This window comes from Diceros bicornis, chromosome 31, assembly GCF_020826845.1.
Source record: "Diceros bicornis minor isolate mBicDic1 chromosome 31, mDicBic1.mat.cur, whole genome shotgun sequence".
Classification (NCBI taxonomy): domain Eukaryota; kingdom Metazoa; phylum Chordata; class Mammalia; order Perissodactyla; family Rhinocerotidae; genus Diceros; species Diceros bicornis.
In genome coordinates this window covers 16,998,220-17,010,367 of record NC_080770.1, presented here as the reverse complement: position 1 = coordinate 17,010,367, position 12,148 = coordinate 16,998,220, and the positions used below count along the sequence as shown (strand labels likewise).

At 34.7% G+C, this 12,148-nt stretch overlaps 1 pseudogene; it reads left to right on the top strand.

The window, feature by feature from the left end:
* The first annotated feature begins 10,590 nt into the window (after positions 1 to 10,590).
* Positions 10,591 to 11,519, top strand: LOC131395606 (putative olfactory receptor 5AK3; annotated as a pseudogene).
* The last annotated feature ends 629 nt before the right edge of the window (positions 11,520 to 12,148 follow it).

Sequence of the window (12,148 nt, the reverse complement as noted above, 5' to 3'; positions counted from 1 at the left end):
AACTAATTGGATAACCTATAAAAAATGGACAAATTCTTAAAATCATACAACCTCCCAAAACTGAGTCAAGAAGACATAGAGAACCTGAATAGACAAATCAAAAGTAAAGAGATTGAAAAAGTAATCTAAAACATCCCAAAAAACAAAAGTCTAGGACCAGAAGGCTCCTCTGGTGACTTTGACCAAACCTTCAAAGAATGTTCAATACCTTCTCAAACTCTTTCAAAAAAACTGAAGAGGATGGGACATTCTAACTCATTTTAAGAGGCCAATATTACCATGATACCAAAATCAGACAAAGGCAACACAAAAAAGCAAAATTGCAGGCCAATATCACTGATGAACATAGATGTAAAAATCCTCAACAAAATATTAGGAAATCAATACAACAATACATTAAAAGTATTATAGACCATGATCAAGTGGAATTTGTTCCAGGAACACAGAGATGGTTCAACGTTCACAAATCAATCAATGTGCTACACCACATTAACAAAATGAGGGAGGAAAAAATCACATAATTATCTCAATTGATGAAGAGAAAACCTTTGACAAGATTAACATCCACTTCTGATAAGATATCTCAATAAAATGGATATTGAAAGAAAGTACTGCAGCATAATAAAGGCCATATATGACAAACCCAAAGCCAATATCATACTCTGTTGAAAAACTGAAAGCTATTCCTCTAGAGAACAGGAACAAGACAAGAATGCCCACTCTTACCACTCGTATTCAAAATAGTACTGGAAGTCCTAGCCAGAGCAATTAGGCAAGAAAAAGACATAAAAGGTATTCATATTGGAAAGGAAGAAGTAAAACTGTCACTATTTTCAGATGACATGATTCTATATAAAGTAATCCCTAAAGAATCCACCAAGAAACTATTTAGAAATAATTAACAAATACAGTAAAGTTGCAGGGTACAAAATCAACGTACAAAAATCAGTCACATTTCTGTACACTAACAATGAATTAGCAGAAAGAGAAATCAAGAATACAATTCCATTTACAATTGCAACAAAAAGAAGAAAATATCTAGGAGGAAATTTAACCAAGGACGTGAAAGACCTATACACTGAAAACTATAAGACATTGTTCAAAGAATTTGAAGATATGAGGAAATTGAAAGTTCTTTCATACACATACATTGGAAGAATTAACACAGTTAACATGAACATATTACCTAAAGGAACCTTCAGATTCAATGCAGTCCCAATCAGAATCCCAATGACATTTCTCGTGGAAATAGAAGAAAGAACCCTAAAATTTATATGGAATAACAAAAGACCCCAAATAAGCAAAGCAATCCTGAGAGAAAAGAACAAAGCTGGAGATATCACACTCCCTGATTTCAAAATATACTACAAAGCTATAGTACCTAAAAGAGCATGGTACTGGCAGAAAAACAGACACACGGATCAGTGGCACAGAATTGAGAGCCCAAAAATAAACTCGCACATCTATGGACAGCTAATTTTTGACAAAAGGGCTAAGAACATACAATGGAGAAGAAAGTATCTTTAATAAATGGTGTTGGGAAAATTGGACAGCCACATGCAAAAGAATAAGAGGAGACTATTATCTTATACACAAGAATTAATTATACACAAGAATTAACTCAAAATGAATTAAAGACTTGAATGTAAGACCTGAAACGATGAAAGTCTTGGAAGAAAGCATAGGCAGTACATTCTTGGACATCAGTCTTAGCAGTATCTTATTGAATATCATGTCTCCACAGGCAAGGAAAGCTAAAGAAAAAATTAGAAATGGGACTACATCAAACTAAAAAGCTTCTGCACAGCAAACGAAACCATCAACAAAATGAAAAGACAATCTATCAATTGGGAGAAAATATTTGAAAATCATATATCTAATAAGGGGTTAACATCCAAAATACATAAAGAACTCATACAACTCAACAACAAAAAAGCAGTCCAATCAAAATATAGGCAGAGAAACTAAGCAGACATTTTTCCAAAGAAGATATACGGATGGCCAACAGTCACTTGAAAAAATGTTCAACATCACTAATTATTAGAGAATTGCAAATCAAAACTACAATGAGATATCACCTCATGCCCATCAGATTAGCTGTTATTAAAAAGACAAGAAACAGATGTTGGAGAGGATGTGGAGAAAAAGGAACCCTCCTACACTGCTGGTGGAAATGTAAATTGGTGCAGCCACTGTGGAAAACAGTATGGAGATTCCTCAAAAAATTAAGATTAGAACTACCATATGATCCAACTATTACACTTCTGGGTATTTATCCAAAGAGCACAAAAACATTAATTTGAAAAGACATATACAAGCCTATGTTCATTGCAGCATTATTGAAAATAGCCAAGACTTGGAAGCAACCCAAGTGCCCATGAACAGATGAATGCATAAATATGTGGTCTACACATACAATGGAATACTACTCAGCTATAAAAAAAACTAGAAAATCGTGCCATTTGCCACACATGGATGGACCTTGAGGGTATTCTGGTAAGAAAAATAAGTAATATCAAGAAAGAAAATTACCGTATGACTTCAATCATATGTGGAAGATAAACAAACACGTAGACTTGTAGAACAGGTTGGTAGTTACAGGGGGAAGGGAACAGGGTGAGGTAAAAGGAGTAAAGGGGCACAAAATACAAAATAAATTTGCTGCATAATTTCAAAGTTTTTTCATGGCAAAATACACATTTTACAATGTACGATAATTAATATTGAGAAATAAATATTTACAACATATATCAACTAATAATTCAAAGAAAAGGAAATACTAATGATTCTTGGACATATGAAATGATGCTCAATCTGGTTTATAGAGCAAAAACCTAAAATACACCGTTTTTCACCTATCATAATTACAAAGTTGAATAAGATTCTTAGCATTGTGTTAGAGAGGATTTGGAGAAATAGTCATTCTAGATTTGCTAGAAGTGATTTAAATTGACAGAGCCTTGCTCTGAAGGACAGTTGGGCAATATCTATCAAATCATACAGTGTCAATACCTTTTGATTTGGAGACTCCTCTCCTAAATATCTTTTAATCCTAGAGAGTTATTCACACTTATGCACACTAATATTTGTGGTAACATTGCTTATAATAGTAAAAGATTGGAAACCATATAAATATCTACCAATAGGGAAGAGAATTTGATTAAATATTAAGCAATGCAGATGTTTAATAAAATATAATACAATCATTAAAAAGAGTGAGAATTATCTTTCTATACTAATGTACGAAGATCACCCAGAATTATTAAGTGAAATACAAGCTGCAGAAAATGTCAATAATGCACTGCCATTTGTGTGGGTGAGGAAGAAAGAATATAGGTATTAGTGAGTTTGCAAATGCAATCCAAGGCTTATATCTGGAAGTAGACAGAAGCTTATAACAGTAGTGATCACCAGGAGGGAATCTAGAGATTGGTAATCAAGAAATACAAGGAGATTTGGTTTCTACACTATGCACTTTCATACTTCTGAATTTTTAACCATGTGGATGGTTTGTTATACACAGACACACACACACACAAAGTGGAAAGCAAGGAGACAGGAAGGAAGGGAGGCAGGAAGAATGGGAAGGAAGGTAATTTGTCAATAGCAAGGCTATTCTCAAAACTGAAAGCAGGAAGTCCCTAAAGGCAGAAAGACACAAATAAATTTTGTCCCTTCTGGAAATCAAAACTTTTCTTCAGCAGAGAATAACTAATGAATATTGACTTTTCCAATTCCATCTCAGCCCCTGAACCTCAGGTTCTCAAGGGAACAAGTATTGATCCCTTAGGCCCCAGCTAAAAAAAATCTTCAATTAGAAGGAAACATACAGAGAGACTTTGGAGGGCAATCAGCCTGCACCAGTTGCAGAAAAAGAATCTGGAGGCTACATTGGTGTAAGTAAAACAAAGCAAATCCCAGTTTTCAACATCAGCTATGTTTCATCACAGTGTGTGCAGGAGGTGGCAGAGCAAAAGGGTCAGAGCCAGAGTTCCCCTATGCTTTGCCCCAAGACCAGATAGAATCCCCCTAACACTGGTGATGTAATGGAAATAGAGTTGGGGAAGTCAGCTGGGCTGAGTGTTGCTTGGGAAAGGATATGAATGAAGAATAATTGAATGAATGAGTGAATCAATCAGTCACTATTATACACCCTTGAAGTATTATTTGCCTGTATTATTATGGCCATTTGATGAGCACTGATTCAATACCTGGCCTCATGCTGGCAAGATTACATAAATTTGCTCACTTGAATCTCACACCACTGCAAAGAAGGTTTTACTTTTCCTCTTCTTCTTTATCTTTTTAACATGGTATTTTGAAATAATTATTCATTCACAGGAAGTTGCAAAAATTCTACAGACAGGTCCCGTGTATCCTTCACCCAGTTTTCCTTCAGTGTTTATAACTTACATGATTATACTATGACATCAAACCAGGATTTTGATATTGGTATGTGTGACAACGTGTGTATGTAGTTCCATGTCATTTTAGCACAAGTGTATATTCGTTTAACCACCACTACAGTCTACAGTCAAGATACAAACCTATGCTATCACAGATGTCAGATTCCAGGCAGGCCTCCCTAGTGCTACCCCTTACAGTCACCACTCCCCTCCCCCTACCAGCCTGACCCCTGGAAATCACTAATCTGTTCTCATCTCTATAATTTTGTCATTTTGAGAATGTTAGATGAAAGAAATAATACACTACATGACCCTTTGAGATTGGCTCTTTTTCACTCAGCATAATGGCCTTGATGTCCATCTAACTTGTTGCATGTATCAATAGCTGGTTCCTCTTTATTGCTGAATAAGGTTCTACAGTATAGATGTACCACACTTTCTTTAACCACTCACCTATTGGATGACATTTTGGTTGTTTACAGCTTTTAGCTATTACAAATGCAGCTGTTATAAAGATTTATGTACAAGCTTTTGTGTGGACAAAGGTTTTTGCAAACATAATTGCCCAGGAATGCAATTACTGAGTGTATGCTAAGTGTATGATTAGTTTTTTAAGACACTGCCAAACTTTTTCCAGTGACTGTAACATTTTACATTGCTACCAGACATGTATGAGAGATCCACCTGCTCTGCATCTTCACCAGCATTTGGTGCTGCCATTGTTTTTTATTTTAGCCTTTCAGGTACATGTGTAGTAATATCTCATTGTGTTCTTAATTTGCATTTCCCTAATGCCTAATGATGTTGGACATCTTTTCATGTGCTTATTTACCATCCATATAGCCCTCTTTGATGAATTGTCTGTTCGTGTCTTTCACCATGTTCTAATTTGATTGTTTATTTAACGTTAAGAATTTTTTATATGTATACTAGGTATGAGTCCTCTGTCAGAAAGGTGGTTTGAAAATATTTTCTCCAAATCTGTAGCATGCCTTTTCATCCTCCTAACCAGATCTTTAACAGAGCAAAAGTTTTCATCTTGATGGAGTCCAATTTATTGACTTTTCTTTTCTTTTATAGATTGTGCTTTCAGTGTCATGTCTAAGAACCCTTCACTAAGCCCTGGGTCCTGAAGGTTTTGTCCTATATTATCATCTAAAAGTTTTATAGTTTTATATTTTCCATTTAAATCTATGATCCATTTTGAGTTAATTTTTGTATAAGGTGTAACATTTGGGTTGAGGTTCATTCTTTTGCCTATGGATATCCAATTACTTTGGTACTATTTATTGGAAAGACTATCCTTCTTCCATTGAATTGCTTTTGCACCTTAATCAAAAATCAGTTGACTGTACCTGTGTGTTCTCTATTCTACTCCATATTTATGTATATTTCTCTGCAAATTTTAAAGTGTTGAATACTATAACTATATAATAGATCTCCATATCAGGTGAAGTGATTCATCCCACATTTTTCTTTTTCAGAATTGTTTTAGCTATTCTAACCACTGTCTTTCCATGTAAATTTCATAATAATCTTGTCCATATAAAAACTTTTGGATGAATTTTGATAAGGATTTCATTAAACCCATTTATCAATTTAAGGAGAATTACATTATATTATATTGAGTCTTCTAATGCATGAAAACAGTATGTCTGTTTATTCAGATCTTATTTGATTTCTTTCATTGGTATTTTGTAATTCTCAGCATACAAGTCCCATACAGGTTTTGTTGGATTTATACTTAAGTATTTCGTATTTTGAGTGATTGTAAATGATATTGTATTTTAATTTCAGTTCCCATGTGTCATATGTCCATTGCTAATATAAAAATACAATTAATTTTTGTATGATCATCTTGTATTCTACAACTTTACAGAACTCACTTACTAAGTCTAGATGATTTTTATAGATATCTTGGGATCTTCTACATAGCCATCACGTCATCTGCAAGGGGACAGTTTCATTTCTTCCTTTTTGATTGGTATGACTTTTAATCCTTTTATTCCTTCATTCCACTCACTAGAACTTCGAGAGCCATGCTGAATAGAATTGGTAAGGGTGAGTATCTTTGCCTTGTAGCCAATTTCAGGGGCCAAGCATTCAGTCTTTGATCATTAAGTATGATGTTAAGTGTAGGTTATTTTTAGATGTTTTTCATCAATTTAAGGATGTTCTTTTGTCTCCTAATTTTCTGAGAATTTTTAAATCATGAATAAGTGTTGAATTTTGTCAAATGCATTTTCTTCATTGATTTATATGATCCTGTGATTTTTCTTCTTTCAGTTGTAAATATGGTAGATTACATTGATTTATTACAAATACTGAACCAACCTTTCATCCGTGTAATAAATGCCACTTGGTCGTGGTGTATAATGTATTTATATATATATATATAATTATATAGCACATATATATAAAAGCTATACAAAGATATGCAGTAAAAACACTATACAGAAATAAAAATGGAATTCTTAAAGTTTAAGTGACCTACAGAAAGGCAAGGAATATAAAACACAGAAAAAAGATAGAAAACAAAAATAAACTGGCATATTTGAGCTTTAGCATATTAATGACATCATAAAATGTAAATGGTCTTCATTTTTAAAATGATAAAAGTTATAAATTCCCATTTTTATAGTGAAATTAAAAGTGAAGCAGTTTAGAAGTTTGAAAAGTGAGGTTCTCTCTCACCCAATCTCACACCTGTGGAAAACTTAAGAGTTTGATTACATAAGAGTTATTTCTTAAGAGTTTGGTATGTATCAAACCGGGCCTCTGTCTCTTAATAAATAAAGAGAACAGAAACAAGAGGGAGTGGGAGTGAGAGAAAGATTTTGATTTTTAAAATGGCCCACTCTCAACCTATCATTCTACAACTTACTTTTCTCATTTGATAATATGACATGGGCACCTTTGTGTAAGAGTGTATATTTCTCTTGTCCATTTTGGACTGTGTATTGATCCATAATATGAATCTACTGTGATCTATTTAACCTTACTTCCAAACTTTTGTTGTTGTAAATAGTGTTTCAAAGGACATCATTAATTTCTAAGTAAGTTCTGTGATCTCCCTTCTACAGAGGAAGGAACTGAGGCTGAAGGGAGTTACATCCTTTGTCTCTTTTAACTTGTGGGACAAGAACTCAAACCCAGGTCTGCTGGTTTCCTTTCCACTGCCCAGTGCTGAAAAAGCAGGAAGCTTCAGAAACACTGAGACTCAGTGTGGGTTAAGCACATTCAAAACACTCAGGTGGTTGGTGATTTTCTTCATAGCATTCTATTGATTAGCAAATATCTTCATCATAGATAAAACAACAATTTCATACTAAGCCAACTCATATTTAATGAACAGAGTCTGTGTGTGGAGGTGGGTGGTGGGGTTTATACTAGTTTCCTTAGCTCTTGAAAAGAGTCCCCATGTGATATCATTATGACATATTATTGAATCAAAATGATTAAAGTCAAATTGATATAGTAAATGTAATTATAATTACTCTATCAAGATTCTAGATTAAGTGGACCCCTGATCTATTCTATCTTCCTCTGATATGCGCTTATACTCAATAGATGGATGCCTCCTTGAAAAGGCTGCATTTCAGTTATTTTACAGCAAATTAACCTGAGGAAAGAACTTACACTGACTTAGTTCTCCTCAACCTTCACTAAACGTTGAATTGAAGAGAATTGTTTCTTGTTCTGTTACTACAGCATTATTCCACTGTGCTTATTTGTTAAAGATATTTAAAGAATGAAAGAAGCCCATATCAACAACAGGCTTAGTTTGCTACATTTCTGCCACTAAAGGCACGTTCTTACTGACCATCTCATCTATGTGGGTATATAGCTCTGCTTAGAGTTATAGACATCAGAGTAAAGGAACCCTCTAATGATGCACAAGTGGTATGGATTTTCCCACTATGATCAACTTCTTTTATTACATAGTATTTTACGTGTATAAATGCATAAAGTTACATTAAGAATAATACAACCACCACATATTTAGCCATGATACAATTCAAAATACAAATAATGGCCAGTAATTTTTAGTCCCCTTATGTATCCTCCAATAATTACATTCCCAATAACCTTCTATAAAGAAAACAATTATCCTACAATTTATATATATGAATATCATATTTGTGTGTCTGTGTTTGTGTATGTTTAGGGGAAAAGTTGTTTGGGAGTTTCAAAAGTGTTCCTTCTCCATTTGTAGTTTCTGCTTCCTACAAGTGTCCTCTTTCTCTTTCTTTGTTCTTCAGTTATCAGGTGAGCTGTGTCTGTCTGTTCGTATTGATGTATCAAGGAAGCTTTGAGCTCTTAGGTGAGCTACTGATGATGTGTTTCACTATAATTTGCTTCTTAGAGGCTCTAAACCAATGCTCATTCTTTTAATACACCCGTCATCCTTCTTCCAGTGTACTGTTGACATCAATTCCTGAGCCTTCAGAGGATTCTGCAATATAAATCGAGTTGATTCTCATCTTCCCCATTACAGTCTCAGGATTTGATCTTCTTGGGTCTGATAAATTATTTATCACTCATCAATCCACTTTCCAAGTTGAAAACCTGTACTATTCATATATCTTCATATGTTTATGGCTTTAAAAAAAAATCCTTATTATGGTGTGTGACTGTAATGACATTGCTAAAAATAAGACTACTGATGTAATAAATCCTAAAATGTCAGTGACTTATAACAATAGAAGGTCTCCATCACATAAAATCCAGTGGAGGGAAGGGGCTGTTCTGAGAGGGCTCATTTGCACACACACATTTGAGAACACAGCTCGAAAGAAGCTGCAATAAGGAATATGCATAGGGTTGTCAGACTTAGCAAATAAAAATAAGATGCCAAGTTAAATGTAAGTTTTGGATAAACAGTAATTTTTTAATATAAGTATTTCCCAAGCAATATTTAGATCACACTTACACTAAAAAAAATCTGTTGTTTTTCAGAAATTCAACTTTAACTGGGTGTCCCGTATTTTATCTGGCAACCCTAATACAAGGCTTCCAAAGTTTCCCTGAATATCAATATCCAGGCAAAAGATGAGGAAGAAAGGGAGTAGAGAGTATATGGTTCCAGTTTGAGGAGTGTGAGGAGGAGCTGGCTCAGGCTTAGAAGCAGCACTCATTACTTTTCCCATATTCCACAGGCAGAACATGGTATCATGGCCCACACGAGAAAGGTTGTTTGAAAGTGTGGGCTGATGCTGTGCCCAGAAGAAAACAAATGAATTGTTGAGTGCAAAGTCAATTTCTGCCATACCAGGAGTCCATGATACATTAATCCACAAGAGCACTGCTCAGCAATATGGAGTGGTATTTAAGAGTAAAGACACTTAATCAGGGATTTGAGGGCTTACAGTATATGAAAAATCATGAGCAAAGACATCTCAGCTGTCTACCTAAGCAGATACAGAGGTAGCATGACTCAAAGTAGAAAATAAAAAGACTTATGACTTAAAATAAGCTGTTATTATATGTTCGTGTAATTTTTACCAGATGATTTTTCCTGCAGCTAAGATATACTTAAAAAGAGAAACAGTGCAATGAGAAATGCAAGACACTCTCAGAAATCCATATGTATATGTGTATACATATATAAATGAGAGGATTATGTGGCTTGTGAACAATGTCACCTAGACGGCAGTTGCATGCTAAGGACAGTAGTCCAAAGACACCCTGAAGCCTTCAAACTTATGTGGACCATGATCATATCTCATAAAATTTCTCTAATTCATGCTACTAATTTCAGGAGTTTGAACCAGGGTTAAAATGAAAAACGGCTTAGAAAAACTGTTTGGGTTGTTGAAAAGGTACAAAATCATACCAGCATATGGCTTTAACTAAATATAGATACCTGTTTAATATAGTGGAAATATGTTTTAATTTATGTTTCATAGAATCACACATATTAGAAGTCAGTCTTCTGCTCTGAAATCTTCTTTATTTTGAAATTGAATCCATGGCTCACGTATCACTGTTTATGTGGTGGTTTCTTAACCAGAAAATAGAAAGAATATTTGGAAAGCAATAAACCTAGCTGGGAGTGTTTGCCATGAAAATCCAGTTCAAAAAAAAAAGTGACATGAAGTGTAAGAGCCTCTTAAAAGAAGTCTCTATAATATTTCCCTTATTTTCTCATTCCTCCTCTTGTCCTTTCTAGACTTTGGTGGCCATGACACAAGGAAATAGCACTGAAGTGACTGAATTCTTTCTTCTGGGATTCAGTGGCCAACACAAGTTGCAGCATGTCCTCTTCATTGTATTTCTAGTGATCTATGTGACCTCCATGGTGGGTAATGTTGGAATGATCCTACTCATCAGGACAGATTCCAGACTTCAAACACCGATGTACTTTTTCCTACAACATTTGGCTTTCGTTGACATCTGTTATACCTCTGCTATCACTCCCAAGATGCTGCAAAATTTGACAGTAGAAAATAAATCAATATCATTTGGGGACTGTGTCATACAATTCTTGGTTTATGCAACGTTTGCTACCAGTGAATGTTACCTTCTGCTGCAATGTCTGTGGACCGTTATGTAGCCATCTGTAACCCGCTTCGCTATCCTATAGTGATGTCTCGAAGAGCCTGCATCCAATTGGTAGCTGGTTCATATGTCATGAGCTCAATAAATGCTTCTGTACACACGGGTTTCACATTTTCACCGTCCTTCTGTAAGTCTAATACCATCAATCACTTTTACTGTGATGTTCCCCCAATTCTCACCCTTTCCTGCTCCAAAATTGACATCAACATCATGCTAATTGTTGTCTTTGTGGCATTTAACTTGATGTTCACTGTGTCGGTTGTCATCTTTTCCTACACATACATCATGGTCGCCATCTTAAAGATGTCTTCTAATGCTGGGAGGAAAAAAGCATTCTCCACATGTGCCTCCCACCTGACAGCCATCACCGTTTTCTATGGAACACTATCATACATGTACTTACAGCCTCATTCTAATAATTCACAGGAGAATATGCAAGTCGCCTCCATATTTTATGGCATTGTGATTCCCATGTTGAATCTCCTAATCTATAGTTTGAAAAATAAGGAGGTAAAAGAAGCTCTAAAAGTGATGGGGAAAAAATTCTTCTAGATTGCACAGAAACTGTTAAAATTCAGCACATGAAAGCATCCAGCAAAGATGTTTGACCACTGTTTAATGTTTCTGAAATTAGGAACACATTCACATCTTAAACCAGTGCTACATCCTTCAACAGATAAGTTCTTTGAATGCAGGAAATACGGCAGCATCTCATGGGACTAATTTTCTCTTGGATATAATTTGAAAAACATATACTACCCATGAAGAAGTACATTGTTATGATTCTTTAATAAGCTATGAAGTATGTATAAACTTTACAGAGTATTTAGTTGTTTCAAATACGTTCTTAAAGCCTAGACAATCCCAATTTTATTTAAAATCAATATTAACATTAATATTCATTATTTCCCATTCATTTAAACATGTTTCCTAAATCATCTAGAAAGAGACTGTTCATATGTTTATTCCAATTATTGCATAAACCTGAATGTAAAATAAACATACTTCTTTGAAAAGCTCCTTATGACTCAGGCTGTTCATTCTACCTAATATTGCTATACTAGTTACATTCTCTATTGCTTGAAAACACTTATCTCTTATGTGATGTTATGACTTCTGTCATTAGTTGCCCTATTTATTCTGAATCCATCTCTTTCTTGCATGAGGTAAGGAAACTGGAA